This window comes from Natator depressus, chromosome 3 (assembly GCF_965152275.1).
Source record: "Natator depressus isolate rNatDep1 chromosome 3, rNatDep2.hap1, whole genome shotgun sequence".
NCBI lineage: Eukaryota > Metazoa > Chordata > Testudines > Cheloniidae > Natator > Natator depressus.
This window is the reverse complement of record NC_134236.1, coordinates 146288553-146302294: the sequence shown is the minus strand read 5'-3', so window position 1 is coordinate 146302294 and position 13742 is coordinate 146288553. Positions and strand designations below refer to the sequence as shown.

Genomic DNA, 13742 nt, shown 5'->3' with positions numbered 1-13742 from the left:
AAGAGTGTTGCTTAGAAAAAAAATAGTGCATACCTTCATTAGATTTGTTTTTAGAGGGTTTATTTTTTAATTATTATTATTAGCTATTCTTTCTTTCTTTCACCTAGACTTAGAAATAGGGTCAGCCTCACGAGCACTTGAAACAAGCCTCTGCATGGTGTACCAAGGTGAAACGATCATGTATGCTGTGGTTAGATGCATCTTCCACAAGAAAGCCAGTATTCACTTCCATTTACTCATAATGCACTGGTCATAAATCACATAGAAACTGAATTTTGGTTTGGCATGTCAATACTGATAAAAACAACTTTGCACACCCTTATGACCAGGAGACAATGTGCTTTGCTTGGAATATCTTTATAGTTGGATTGCAATGGGTTGGTGGTCACTTGCTCGGGCTTCCGAGGTAGGCATCTATTGCTGCTCATACAGCAGTGACAACAAATATAAGATTACCCAAGCAGAGTGAGGGCAATATCACAGAGCAATGCTCAAAAGGTTAAATTAATCCCTGGTGTAACTCCATTAATTTAAATGAAGTTACATCAGAGATGAGTCTGGTCCATTTCTGCATTCTGAGCTACTGGGTTGACCCCCTTAACCCTCAGCCTCTACCCTCCCATTAGGAGGGAGGTGAGCACAAGACCATCACATCAGAGACACCACTTTCTCTTCCAGTACCTCCAGGGATGAAAAGGGAAGATCTTCAGCTTCCCTTCTTCTGGTCTATAGCAGGGGCGGCCAAACCATGCGCTCTTTTACCATTGAAGTGTGGCTCGCAAGCCGCCTCTGCCCCCCTCCCCTGTTCTCTACCTACCAGACTTGGGGGCGGGGGGAGAGGGGTAAACTCAGGTTCTCTGCCTTGCAGTGGGCTGGTAGGGTAGGAGCTTCTGTCCAGCGGGGAGGAGGGTCTCGGGGCTTCAGCCCTGCAGGGTGCACCTGCCAGGGCTCAGGGCTTCAGCAGGAGAGGGGGTGAAACCCCGAGCCCCGGCTCCCGGCAGGTGTGCTCTGGCTCTCGAACTTCTGAAGACCATCGTATGCGGCTCGGAGGGCATGTAAGTTTTGGCCACCCCTGGTCTATAGGAAGATGTGATTCCAAAGCACTTTCACAGGAGCTGGGGACTGGGTCCGCCATTCTCCTCAGAGATAGAAGAGAAACAGTTACAGAATCCTGGCATACTTCCTCTACCCTCAAGACTCTAGTCTCCCCAAAGTACCACCTGTCTCCTTTCTCCACTGGAGTATGCTGACACTCAGTAAAGTGAGTAACATAGGGTGGAAGCAGGGGAGGCAACAGGGGTAAAGAGAATAAAGAGGAAGTGGAGAAAAAGAGGGAGAGACTGAGTGGAGGATTGAGTGACTGAAGAAAACCTTGGAGAGGAGGAAGGAAAAAAGGAAGAGGGGCAAGGGAAAGGAGAGCTGGCATAAAAGAATGAAAGAGAAGGATTAATAAACATTAAAGGGGAAAATGGCTGTAGGAAAACACTTCATCTCAACCCTTTTTCTTGATGGAGCAAATGGTATGACAGGCTAAGTAATACAGGGAAAATGAAAAATGAAGGCAGAAAGAAAAGCAATGGCAGAAAACAAGCAAATTTATTAGCAGAAAATATAATATAAAATGTTACAAGGAATATAATTTCCTATACATTATGTGAATTCATGGTAGTGGATAAAGTGACATGAGAAGTATTTCCATGAAAGAGGTATGACCTTACATACTTTACAAGTGATAGGCTGAAAAGAAGCCACAAGAGACTTATGACGGGTCATGCTAGTGAATGAAAATATCTCACATAACACTGCCCGATACCATGAATCTGTTTTACATTTATTTATATTTATTTGGGTTGTTTTGGTTATTACAATATGTGATTTATTTATGGGGAAAACAGTTGCTCTTGGATGTCTGTGTTGGTGAAAAAATAGAGGAGTGTACGCATACACTTCTAATATCTTATCCTGGATCATTCAGACCTTTGCTGTAGCCCCAATTCCAGGCAAGGAAAACGGGAATTCATCAACAGACATTGGTTCAATAAAAGATATTACCTCACCCACCTTGCCTCTCTAATATCCTGGGACTAACACAGCTATAACTATATTAAAAAGGATAGACCGATAAAGGAAAAATGGACATCGGATAGTTGAACTGGCCTGAAAGAAGAGAGCTAACAGTTTCTCTTCATCTCTTAGATTTGCCCAAAGTTAGACATTCCTCCAAAACTTTATTTTGGACTACAGGTAAGGGGAGGACGCTGTTGATATTTGGGTTTGTTTTACAATAGCCCAGTAGCCAATATAATAAAATGAGTTTATATCTCACCAAAGCAATTGAGTCCTTTACTGAACCAACCACCACTCTGGGCTTGTCTTCAGTGCACTGTTGGCACATGCTATAATGCAAGTTTTGCCCATAACTTGATTCCCATCCACACACACAAATCTCTGGCTTGAGTTAAGTGGTGTTTTAAATATTCTAGGGATATAAATAGCGGTTAAAAAAAGTAACCATGTAACCAATTAAAATTTTATCAGTTACATGTGACACGTTTCACTTCATATTGTTTATGAAAGTATGCTTATGATATGAATATGACGTAACTCAGATATACTTTATGCAAGATGGTTTATGTAAGATATCATTGGAAAGGTTATGATTTACTGAATGTGATTATCCAATTTGTACACCTGTATCATTTCTGTATCTGCAGTTAGGAATATTAACTATGTACCTGTATTTCAAATGTGTTAATTTGGGTGTCTCCCCCAACTTGTACTTCAGGTACAACAATGGAAAAGCCAGACAGGCCTTATGGGCCATTAGCAGAGACAATGGACTGTGAAAGAGCTTAGGCTTCCTGTGGACTCTGGAGACAGTTTAGGAGCAATGGCTGCCACAGCCATGAAGAGACATGGGTCCGAGTCACCTGGTACTGGATACCCCCCTCCCCTTTTGGAATGCCAGTGGTTTCCCACTAGAAGACAAAGGGTTCCCGCCTTACACAAGAGCTATATAAGGCAGGGGAGTGACATCATCATGGTCCTCCTCTGCCTCCCCACCCAAAGAGACACTGAAAAAACACTTGGAAGCAAAAACTGAACTAAGGGGGAAAGGATAGAACCCAAGCTGGAACGGCATCTACCTTGTAAGTAATAATACCTGAGGTCTCAAGAGGGAGACCAGTGCAGCTGTCTTTCAAGACCTTCTGTAATCTGCCTGCAGCAATATCTAGGGTGAGAAATTCGATTTGTAACCAATTTCTTTAATGAACCTAGCTTAGTTTGAGTGTTTGGTTTCATTTGCTTAGTAATCTGCTTTGTTCTGTCTGTTATCTCTTATTTTCACTTAAAATATACCTTTATTAAGTGTAGTTAATACACTTATTTCTTGTTTATAATAAAACTCAGTTTATGCAATTTCTAACTGGGTGGGCAAAAAGTTTGCACATTTCTCTTCACATTGAGGAAGAGGGCGGATTTTTATGAGCTTGCGCTGTGCAGATTTTTCTATATAGCACAAGACAGTATTATTTTGGGTTTATCTCCCAAAAAGGGGTGTGCATGGGACTGCTGGGGGAGTCCTCTCACACAGAGCTGACGTCAGTCTGTCTGCAGCGGGGTGTGGCCCTGCCTGTGTGTGTGTGTGTGTGCGCGCGCGCTGCAAGAGGCCGGAGAGCCTAATTCAGCAAAGCAGGGAGAGGGAACCCAGGCTGATTGAGCAGGAGAGGCTTAGTTAAACCCCAGAACATCAGGCGGCATCCGGGAAGGGGGGGGTCTAACCTGTCACAACATGGTTAAATGTTTAACTGGGGAATTAGGGGTGCTGCAGCACCCCCACGTTTTATGCAGGGCCCCAGCTGCTGGCCCCCGCACTCAGGGACCCCCCCCACACACACACACAGGGCAGCAGAGGACTCAGACCCGGCAGTGGAGTTTAATCATTAACTGAAACCAGTAAGACTGATGCTTATCGGTTAACCAGTTAAACTTTTACATCCCTAAAAGCTTCATATACCTAGCTTGTCAGGGCGTGTGGGCTGATGCTCCAGTGCTGCTGATGCTGGAGATAGGAATACCCTGAGGATGCAGCAGCTAAAATTACAACTCACCAGCTGCTAATCCAATTGCTCCATGTAGCTCCAGTGTGGTCATTCACTCTCTCTTGAGCTAGGCTAGCTCCAGTGTACTGACTGTTGCAGTGAAGACAACTCTTCTGAGTGGTCTGTCATATCAAACTCAAATCTATATAACTACTTCTCCTTGTACATTGCTGTATCTCAGTAATGACTGCTGAGAACTCTAGTAAATTTATTTTGATTTACAGTATATTTACAATTGGATCCTTACAGATTATATATCACAAATTTTTGTATGATGTACTGTTGTGCATTTTTAACTTTTTTTTGCCAAATTATTAAAATTTTGAGTAACCCCTCCAGAAAATAAAACTTTTAAACTTTAAAAATCCCATTGAATCTTGCTGCAAATTTGCTGGCACACCTCTGGGATAACTGTAACCCCCAGCTCACTATAGCTCACAATTACACCAAAACCTGTTCTAGTGTCCTATAAATCCACACCTGTGATATCTGCATCACACTTTAAAATGCACAGTAACTTCTTTATTGTGTTTAAGTCACTTAGCTTCTTTGCAGGTAACAGGACTGAAATTATTACCCCAACATGTTCCCTTCCTCAAACTTACACTTAATTACTCAAATTTACTCTTAAGAAATTAAAGCATCTTTTGCTTGGAATCCAACAGATCTTTAGACGGGTACATGGCTATATTTACCCTGGCTCTGTGTACAGTTTTGGGATTGCTTTAGTTGAGCAATGTTGTCTGGTGAACCCTGTTATCCAGGTATAGTAATTTGCAATATGTATGGAAGCCAGAGGCTTCAACAGGCAGAAAATGGACACAAATCTAGAGTAATCATAGCAGCAATGGCAGGAGTAATTTGCTTTGTGTAAGGGTAGATTGGAACAAGCTTCCTTTCCCTTGTTATCAACTGCTGAGTTAACTGCTATCTGGCTTTGGAGATAAAGGCAACATATTTTGTTGAATGACACACTATAGGGCTGTCAGTTAGCTTGGGGTGCCTGGGTAATAAATAGTACCATAAGATATAGTAAAAAGAACAGGAGGACTTGTGGCACCTTAGAGACTAACAAATTTATTTGAGCATAAGCTATCGTGAGCTACAGCTCACTTCATCGGATGCATTCAGTGGAAAATACAGTGGGGAGATTTATATACATAGAGAACATGAAACAATGGGTGTTACCATACACACTGTAACGAGAGTGATCACTTAAGGTGAGCTATTACCAGCAGTAGAGCAGGGGGGAGGGACACACGACAACGACACCTTTTGTAGTGATAATCAATACAAACAGATGGACATCATACCAAAAGGACTGAAGGTAAAAAATCCATTACAATCTACATACCACACAGACTATGCTGACAGCTTATGCCACACGCTCTCAAAGAATCTGCGGAACCATCTGATCGACATCCTCTACAGCAAACAGGGAAAGATTAAGAATGAGCTCTCAAAACTGGATACTCTCATAAAAAACCAACCTTTCACACAAACTTCCTCGTGGCTGGACTTTACAAAAACTAGACAAGCCATTTACAACACACACTTTGCTTCTCTACAAAAGAAAAAGGACACTAAACTACTACATGCCACAAGGGGCCACAACAGTGGTTCCCTTAACCCACCCAGCAATATTGTTAATCTATCCAACTATACACTTAGCCCAGCAGAAGAATCTGTCCTATCTCGGGGCCTCTCCTTCTGCCCCTCCACCCCCACAAGCATGATACAGTTCTGTGGTGACCTAGAATCCTATTTTCGACGTCTCCGACTCAAGGAATATTTCCAACACACCTCTGAACAACATACTAACCCACAGAGACCTTCCTACCAAGACTACAAAAAGAAGGATTCTGGGTGGACTCCTCCTGAAGGTCAAAACAACAGACTGGACTTCTATATAGAGTGCTTCCGCCGACATGCACTGGCTGAAATTGTGGAAAAGCAGCATCACTTGCCCCATAACCTCAGCCGTGCAGAACACAATGCCACCCACAGCCTCAGAAACAACTCTGACATCATAATCAAAAAGGCTGACAAAGGAGGTGCTGTCGTCATCATGAATAGGTCGGAATATGAACAAGAGGCTGCTTGGCAGCTCTCCAACACCACTTTCTACAGGTCATTACCCTCTGATCCCACTGAGGTTACCAAAAGAAACTACAGCATTTGCTCAAGAAACTCCCTGAAAAAGCACAAGATCAAATCCGCACAGACACACCCCTGGAACCCCGACCTGGGGTATTCTATCTGCTACCCAAGATCCATAAACCTGGAAATCCTGGATGCCCCATCATCTCAGGCATTGGCACCCTGACAGCAGGATTGTCTGGCTATGTAGACTCCCTCCTCAGGCCCTATGCTACCAGCACTCCCAGCTATCTTCGAGACATCACTGACTTCCTGAGGAAACTACAATCCATCGGTGATCTTCCTGAAAACACCATCCTGGCCACTATGGATGTAGAAGCCCTCTACACCAACATTCCACACAAAGATGGACTACAAGCCATCAGGAACAGTATCCCAGATAATGTCACAGCAAACCTGGTGGCTGAACTTTGTGACTTTGTCCTCACCCATAACTATTTCACATTTGGGGACAATGTATGCCTTTAAATCAGAACGCCACTAGCCATCACCTTCAGTCCCCAACACATCATCAAGGATCTACAACCTACCCTGAAGGACTACCCATCACTCTTACAGATCTTGGGAGACAGGCCAGTCCTTGCTTACAGACAGCCCCCCAATCTGAAGCAAATACTCACCAGCAACCACACACCACACAACAGAACCACTAACCCAGGAACCTATCCTTGCAACAAAGCCAGCTGCCAACTGTGTCCACATATCTATTCAGGGGACACCATCATAGGGCCTAATCACATCAGCCACACTGTCAGAGGCTCGTTCACCTGCACATCTACCAATGTGATATATGCCATCATGTGCCAGCAATGTCCCTCTGCCATGTACATTGGTCAAAGTGGACAGTCTCTATGTAAAAGAATAAATGGACACAAATCAGACGTCAAGAATTATAACATTCAAAAACCAGTTGGAGAACACTTCAATCTCTTTGGTCACTCGATTACAGACCTAAAAGTTGCAGTTCTTCAACAAAACAACTCCAAAAACAGACTCCAACGAGAGACTGCTGAATTGGAATTAATTTGCAAAGTGCATACAATTAACTTAGTCTTGAATAGAGACTGGGAGTGGATGGGTCATTACACAAAGTGAAACTATTTCCCCATGTTTATTCCCCCCCTCGACCCCAACTGTTCCTCAGACTTTCTTGTCAACTGCTGGAAATGGCCCACCTTGATTATCACTACAAAAGGTCCCCCGCTCTCCTGCTGGTAATAGCTCACCTTAAGTGATCACTCTCTTGTTACAGTGTGTATCGTAACACCCATTGTTTCACGTTCTCTATGTATATAAATCTCCCCACTGTATTTTCCACTGAATGCATCTGATGAAGTGATTTGTAGCTCACGAAAGCTTATGCTTAAATAAATTTGTTAGTCTCTAAGGTGCCACTAGTACTCTTCTTTTTGCGAATACAGACTAACATGGCTGCTACCCTGAAACCTGTCATAAGATATAGTGTCAGTGACACTACATCTGCCAGCATCTGAGGCTTCAGTAGGCATCCTCCAATATGTGCTTGATTGGTAAAGAATGATTTAGTGTATTGGCCAGAAGCACCATCAAACCACTCATTTGCTGTACCATCCCCTGCCCTCCTTTGGAGTAATATATGATTTATACGGACTCAAATAAGAGGACATATAAAGCAGAAGTATTAAGGTGGTCTTGCTGTCTCCATCATACTGACTGATGCCTTATTCAAACTGCATATTGTACAACATGGATCAGAATAACTGAAAATCCAAATAGGGCATCTTTCTCCCTTAAAAAAAATGTCTGTTGTGACATTCTTGCTCTAATCAGCCTTTTGCTGTGACATTTTTTACGTCAACGGCTAATACTTCCATCACTAGTTAGCACCATGTAACAAAGTGGGGCAAATACTTTGTCTACATTTTGCCTATCTTTGTCATGAAATTGCTCTAAGTACTACAGGATCATGTTTCATGTGATCTCTGTCTCTGAAAATGGTGAAAATAGACTTCTTTTGCATCTGCACATGCACACACACACACACACCCACCCACACACCCCTCTTCTATAGAAATCTCTTCCGGTGACAGGTGGTTATTTGAAATATATTACATACATTTTTGCATGGTTTTCTCTGAAAAAGGCACATAAAAATAATGAGTGAAATAAGCTCAAGTTTTTCACATCTGTATTTTGTTATTCAATGTCTTGTCTGAAAAAACAGAAAATCAAATAAACATTATGTTTCTTGTATCTATTTTCCCTAACTAGGGATTGCCATTAAACTAGCTATATTGTTAAAGTGATTTAATTCCAAGAAGATCAATAGCAGCAGTATTCTATTTAATGAACTCGGCCACTGAAAGTGAATATGTATTATTCAACTTTTCTGAGTGAACTACACCTATACCCTGATATAACGCGGTCCTCGAGAGCCAAAAAATCTTACCACATTATAGGTGAAACTGGGTTATATCGAACTTGCTTTGGCCTCGAGCATTTCTGTTATTAATAGTCACTTCCCGCCCCCAGACTAGCCCCTCAGAACCCCTGCCCCATCCAAACCCCACCCAGCTCCTTGTCCCCTGACTACCCCCTCCAGAGACCCCCCGCCCCTAACCACCCCTCCCAAGACTCACTCCCTATCTAAGCCCCCTGCTCCTTGTCCCCTGGCCACCCCCTCCAGAGACCCCCCCGTCCCTAATCACCCCCAGGACCCCACCCCCTACCCAACCCCCCTGCTCCCTGACTGCCCCTACTCCTATCACACCCCTGTCCCCTGACAGGCCCCCCGGGAACTCCCATGCCCTATCCTGTCCCCCTCCCCAGAACCTCCGAACGATCCAACTCCCCCTGCTCCCTGTCCCCTGACTGCCTTCCAAGACCTTCTGCCCCTTATCCAACCCCTCCGCCCCGGCCTGGCACCCTTAACACGCCGCTCAGAGCAGCATGTCGGAGCCAGACATGATGACGTGCTGATCTGCCGGAGTGCACAGCCCTGCCCCCCAGAGCGCTGCTTTACCACGTTATATCTGAATTCATGTTATATCGGGTCGCGTTATATCGGGGTAGAAGTGTATAATCATACATGAGATGATTATGATCTGCGCATGTAAACTTGCTCTTTTAGCAAAGAAAAAATTACTAGAGTAGAATTCTATGGTAGTTTTTGTTAAAAAAAAGAAAGATATAATGACATTCTTTTCAAAGTTGTGTGATATCAAGAAAAAACAGCAAATGAAACAGACACTCAATACTCAAGTTATAACCTACAGGACAGTCCATTATTTTGTATTTTAGGCCACTTAACTATTTAACAAGATTAGATCTCATACATGGTAAATAAAAACAGAAAATCTACAATTTCTAGTTCCAGATTTGTGAAGTTGATCATAGGGCTGTTTTTTTAAAGATAAGTCTCCAAGTATCCTGGAATCCTATGCCCTAGGAATTTGTCAGAATTGTACTCCAGAATCTAACTTTTTACAAAGAAAAAAGTTTTAACTCCTATAGTTGTGAAGATAGTTCCCATTTGGAAACCTAAGTTTTAGCTGACGAAGTGTCTACATGCGTATGCAAGCAGTCAAACAATAACTCTAAAAGACTCCTGATTATCTCAGAGAGGTGTTGACTCTGAGACCTAATGACATCATCTGAAACAATAATAATTAACACTGTTACTCTTTCATGGCCCATCATTTTGGCTTAAACAATCAGCTACACTAATGGTCTTATCTATAATTTTAGATGCATTGGCAGATACAGGAATAGGGACTAGTGGTGCAGCTGGTTGCTGTCAAAGGTTGCTAGGATGGGGAAAGAAGAAATCAAGTCGTCCTCTGTGGCAAAAGCTGCAACTAACTCTTGGTGCTCCAAAACCAAAGTGCTTCCCATGCCTACCTTCGAGCCAAAACCCAAACTGTCTCTTGCACAGCTGCCAAAGTCTACGTATTTCCCAGTACAATGTTTACAGTACAGAGATGCATTACAAATAAAAATCATGTGGCACATTAAACATCTAGGAGCAGCATGAAAATGGAATTTAACATAATTAAATAGCACAAGAAATACTTCAATGATTGTTATTATTCATTTTCCACAGTGAATGCAATAAAACCCTCTATTATTAAATGTACTTGAAGTAGGCACAGGTATTTTAGTCTGCTGCACCGGAGTGCTGAATAATTTAAGCCTAGTTTGCTATAGAGTATGCAGGGCTCTTAATCATCCAAGAAACATGGAATTGGTATCATTGAAAAAAAAAGGAAAATACGCAAGCAGTTTATCATAGAATCATAGAATATCAGGGTTGGAAGGGACCTCAGGAGGTCATCTAGTCCAACCCTCTGCTCAAAGCAGGACCAATTCCCAACTAACTAAAACTAAGTTTAGAATTCATCTTTTCAAAAACTTGTCTATCATAAGGTGATATGTTCCATTACATAGTGCTTGCTGCCTAGAGTAACGTTACATCACCATGTAAGGATGCTACAAAAGGGTAACAATGGTTAATCCACATGCTACATGGCATAGTACAAGGCCTACAGACCACTCAAGAACTATTGCCTGCCTCACTAAAGGTAGCCTATTAAAAGGGGACATGTTGGACAGAGTTACCCCAGGCTCAAGCTCTATTCTACATTGGCACAGAGAGAGGCTGAGCGTCCTTCTAGGTGTTTGCCATCCCGAATTTCTATGACTCTACTGCATCTGATAATTACAAGGGTCAAAAAAACTTGACATACATGGACATGTTTGTATTAGAAAATGTAGCTGAACAAGTACACATGAACATATACAGCTGTGTAACTGTACTTCCTTGTTTAAGCAATCTTCATTTAACCAAAAGACCTGATTAACAAAAGAATGGTTTTACTGTGTCTCACCAGGTTGTGCAGGTAGTCTGGGATGCCTGAGATCACAGTTCCTTTAAAGCTAGCTGGCCAACTACCTCCACAGTTTCATATAAAATCCTGTTTATCTGAAGATTTCTGATGTCCCCAAGTCCTTTAAATAAATGAGATTGTGCTCAGGACTGGTATAGTATAAGCTATACTTTTACAGCTGAAGGAATGGCCTGGAAGGACATGGGAAATTTAATTGCACAAAGTAGCCTTTATTTAAGTGCTAAAACAGTTTAAACCTATATGTAACTCTTGCAGCTGTTACAACGTTAAGACAGTTAATATAAAAGTAAATTTTGTGCACATGTACATCCCCAAGTAAAAACTGCTTTGTGACTAACACTCATACTTCAGGGTTGTGTGAATGCAGCCTGAACAAAAGCTAACAATTGATGAAAAGTACAACTATTTAACACAGTTCGTTAGAGCAGCATGCATACATGCATATACTCACGTGTAGAGCGAGATGCTGGGAGAAAAGTACAGACTGTAGGACATTTACATTTTTACTGTTGACATTTATTTATTAATAATCACTGATAAAGACCCTGTATCAGCATGTGCTGGCCCTCAAGAAAGAAGATCACATGGCCACTAAGGACTGTTCACAGGTTGAGCCCCAGAATAACATTGATCATTGTAATCTGGGCAGAAGTGCATGCTGGGAAAGGGCTGTAGAAAAGCCCCAGTAATACAGATCAGCAAAGAGGCAAAATTGGCAGTGGTTTTCACTACTGAGGGAGTTTGTAAGGGGGTAGGGAGTCCAGCAGATGGAAGTCATGGAAGAAAATTTCAGACAGGCCTAAGAGTAGGGATAAGAGACAGGTGAACAGAATAGTAAGCAAGCCACAGCTGACAAAGCACCTATGCATAAAGCTAAGTAAATTACCCAGATGAGGTAAGAAAACTGAGGCAGTGGCCATATGTGGCAACAGAAAATTAAGCCATAGGTCTGGATGGTGCTTTATGGAAATTTGAAAAGTGCATGGTCCACGCTCAAAGAATTTGCAGCCTAAATTAGCCAAACATATGACAAAATATAAAGACCGATAAAAAGTATAGGGAAAGGAAGGACAACGAATAAAACAAACTAAAATAATCAGAGTCCTATTATTCTATATACATATTCACAGTGAATGAATAATATATGTTCTAATATATTTAAACAGTATTTGAGATAGGACGAGAATGGTAGAGTAGAAATAGGTTTTGAGGAGGGATTGGAAAGCATGAGGATGCTGGTGCAAAAGAAGAGGGATGTTGTACAGAGAAATCAGTGGGGAAAACGTCATAACGGTGAGAGTAGTAAGAGGTGAAAAGTAGAGTAATGAGGTGTGAAGAGGTTTTAGAGTAGCAGCCGTGTTAGTCTGTATCCACAAAAAGAACAGGAGGACTTGTGGCATCTTAGAGAAGAGTGGGCAGAAACCAGGAGGAAAGTTGTAGTGTCACAGGAGATGAGATGTAGGCAGGGGCAGAGCTCTTGCAGAGCCTCAACAGTGAGAGTCAGCCATTTCACCATGCCAGCCTCAGCTCATTTCTTTTCACCAACTTCCTGTCTCTATCTGCATAAAACTGAAACTCCACAGCCTCATTTTGAAGGAGTGAGAAATGGTTACCATCTTAGCTGCTGAATACTGGACATATTAAAGATGGGAAAGAAAGAAGTTATAGTAGTCGAGGCAAGATAAAAACATGGACTTGACAGTGGAGAGGGAAAGGGAAGAGTAGATTTTAGAAATGTTATTGAATGAAAATCAGTAAGATATAGTGAGTGCTTTGATATAGGAGAGGAAGATAGAATGGAGTTATCGATAACCCCAAAAATGTAACTTCGAGGAAATGGAGTTTTTAATGGTGATGGAGAAAGTGACCACAGAGAAGTCATTAGGAGGATATATAAGTAGTATAGTTTAGTGTTAACACGTTTAGTTTAAGAAACTGCAGGACATTCTTGAAGAGATATAAGAGACAGGAAGTGATGCACACCTAGAGAGGAGGTGGAGAGGCATGTAAGAGGTGTCAGAATAGGGGTGATAGAAGACCATGGGAGTACACGAGGTTAGTAGCATTGTTTAACACTGGTGAACATTTGTATTGTTCATTAAAGAATAGAAGTTTAAATATCTTATCTCAAAAGTTGCATTTTGCAAAATTATTATTAGATGATTAGGGATATTATGTGTTAATATTGTTGAAATAAATCCCAGCTGTTTATAAATATAGAACTGTTTAGCTATTATAAAACTATATGGATCATACTGTACATAGCCAATAGGAAGGAACGTAAAATAAGCCCCCAAAAGTTAAGTCAAAGCTTGTGCATTATTGCCAAGCTTTGACACTGTTCATTGTGACTGGAAGGAAGACTGAAGTATTCCATAGACCAATTGTTTTCCTTTAGTTTTCTTCTACAGACATGAGAAGTAAACTTAAAAAAGTAAAAGCTTTTAAGAATCATATATTTTAACAAAACAAATAGTTATTTGTTAATTTTACTTAACCAACCAAAAGTCTCTAAGAACTTGTTGGATGCAGAGGGAAGAAGTAGCAAATTATTTCGATAACACTTAAGAGTAAATGTATTTAAACAGGATCA

General features: G+C 41.7%; 1 protein-coding gene across 6 annotated transcripts in view; it reads right to left on the bottom strand.

The window, feature by feature from the left end:
- CRIM1 (cysteine rich transmembrane BMP regulator 1) overlaps positions 1–13742 on the bottom strand; it is a 305273-nt gene that overhangs the window by 35932 nt on the left and 255599 nt on the right. The window lies entirely within an intron of this gene.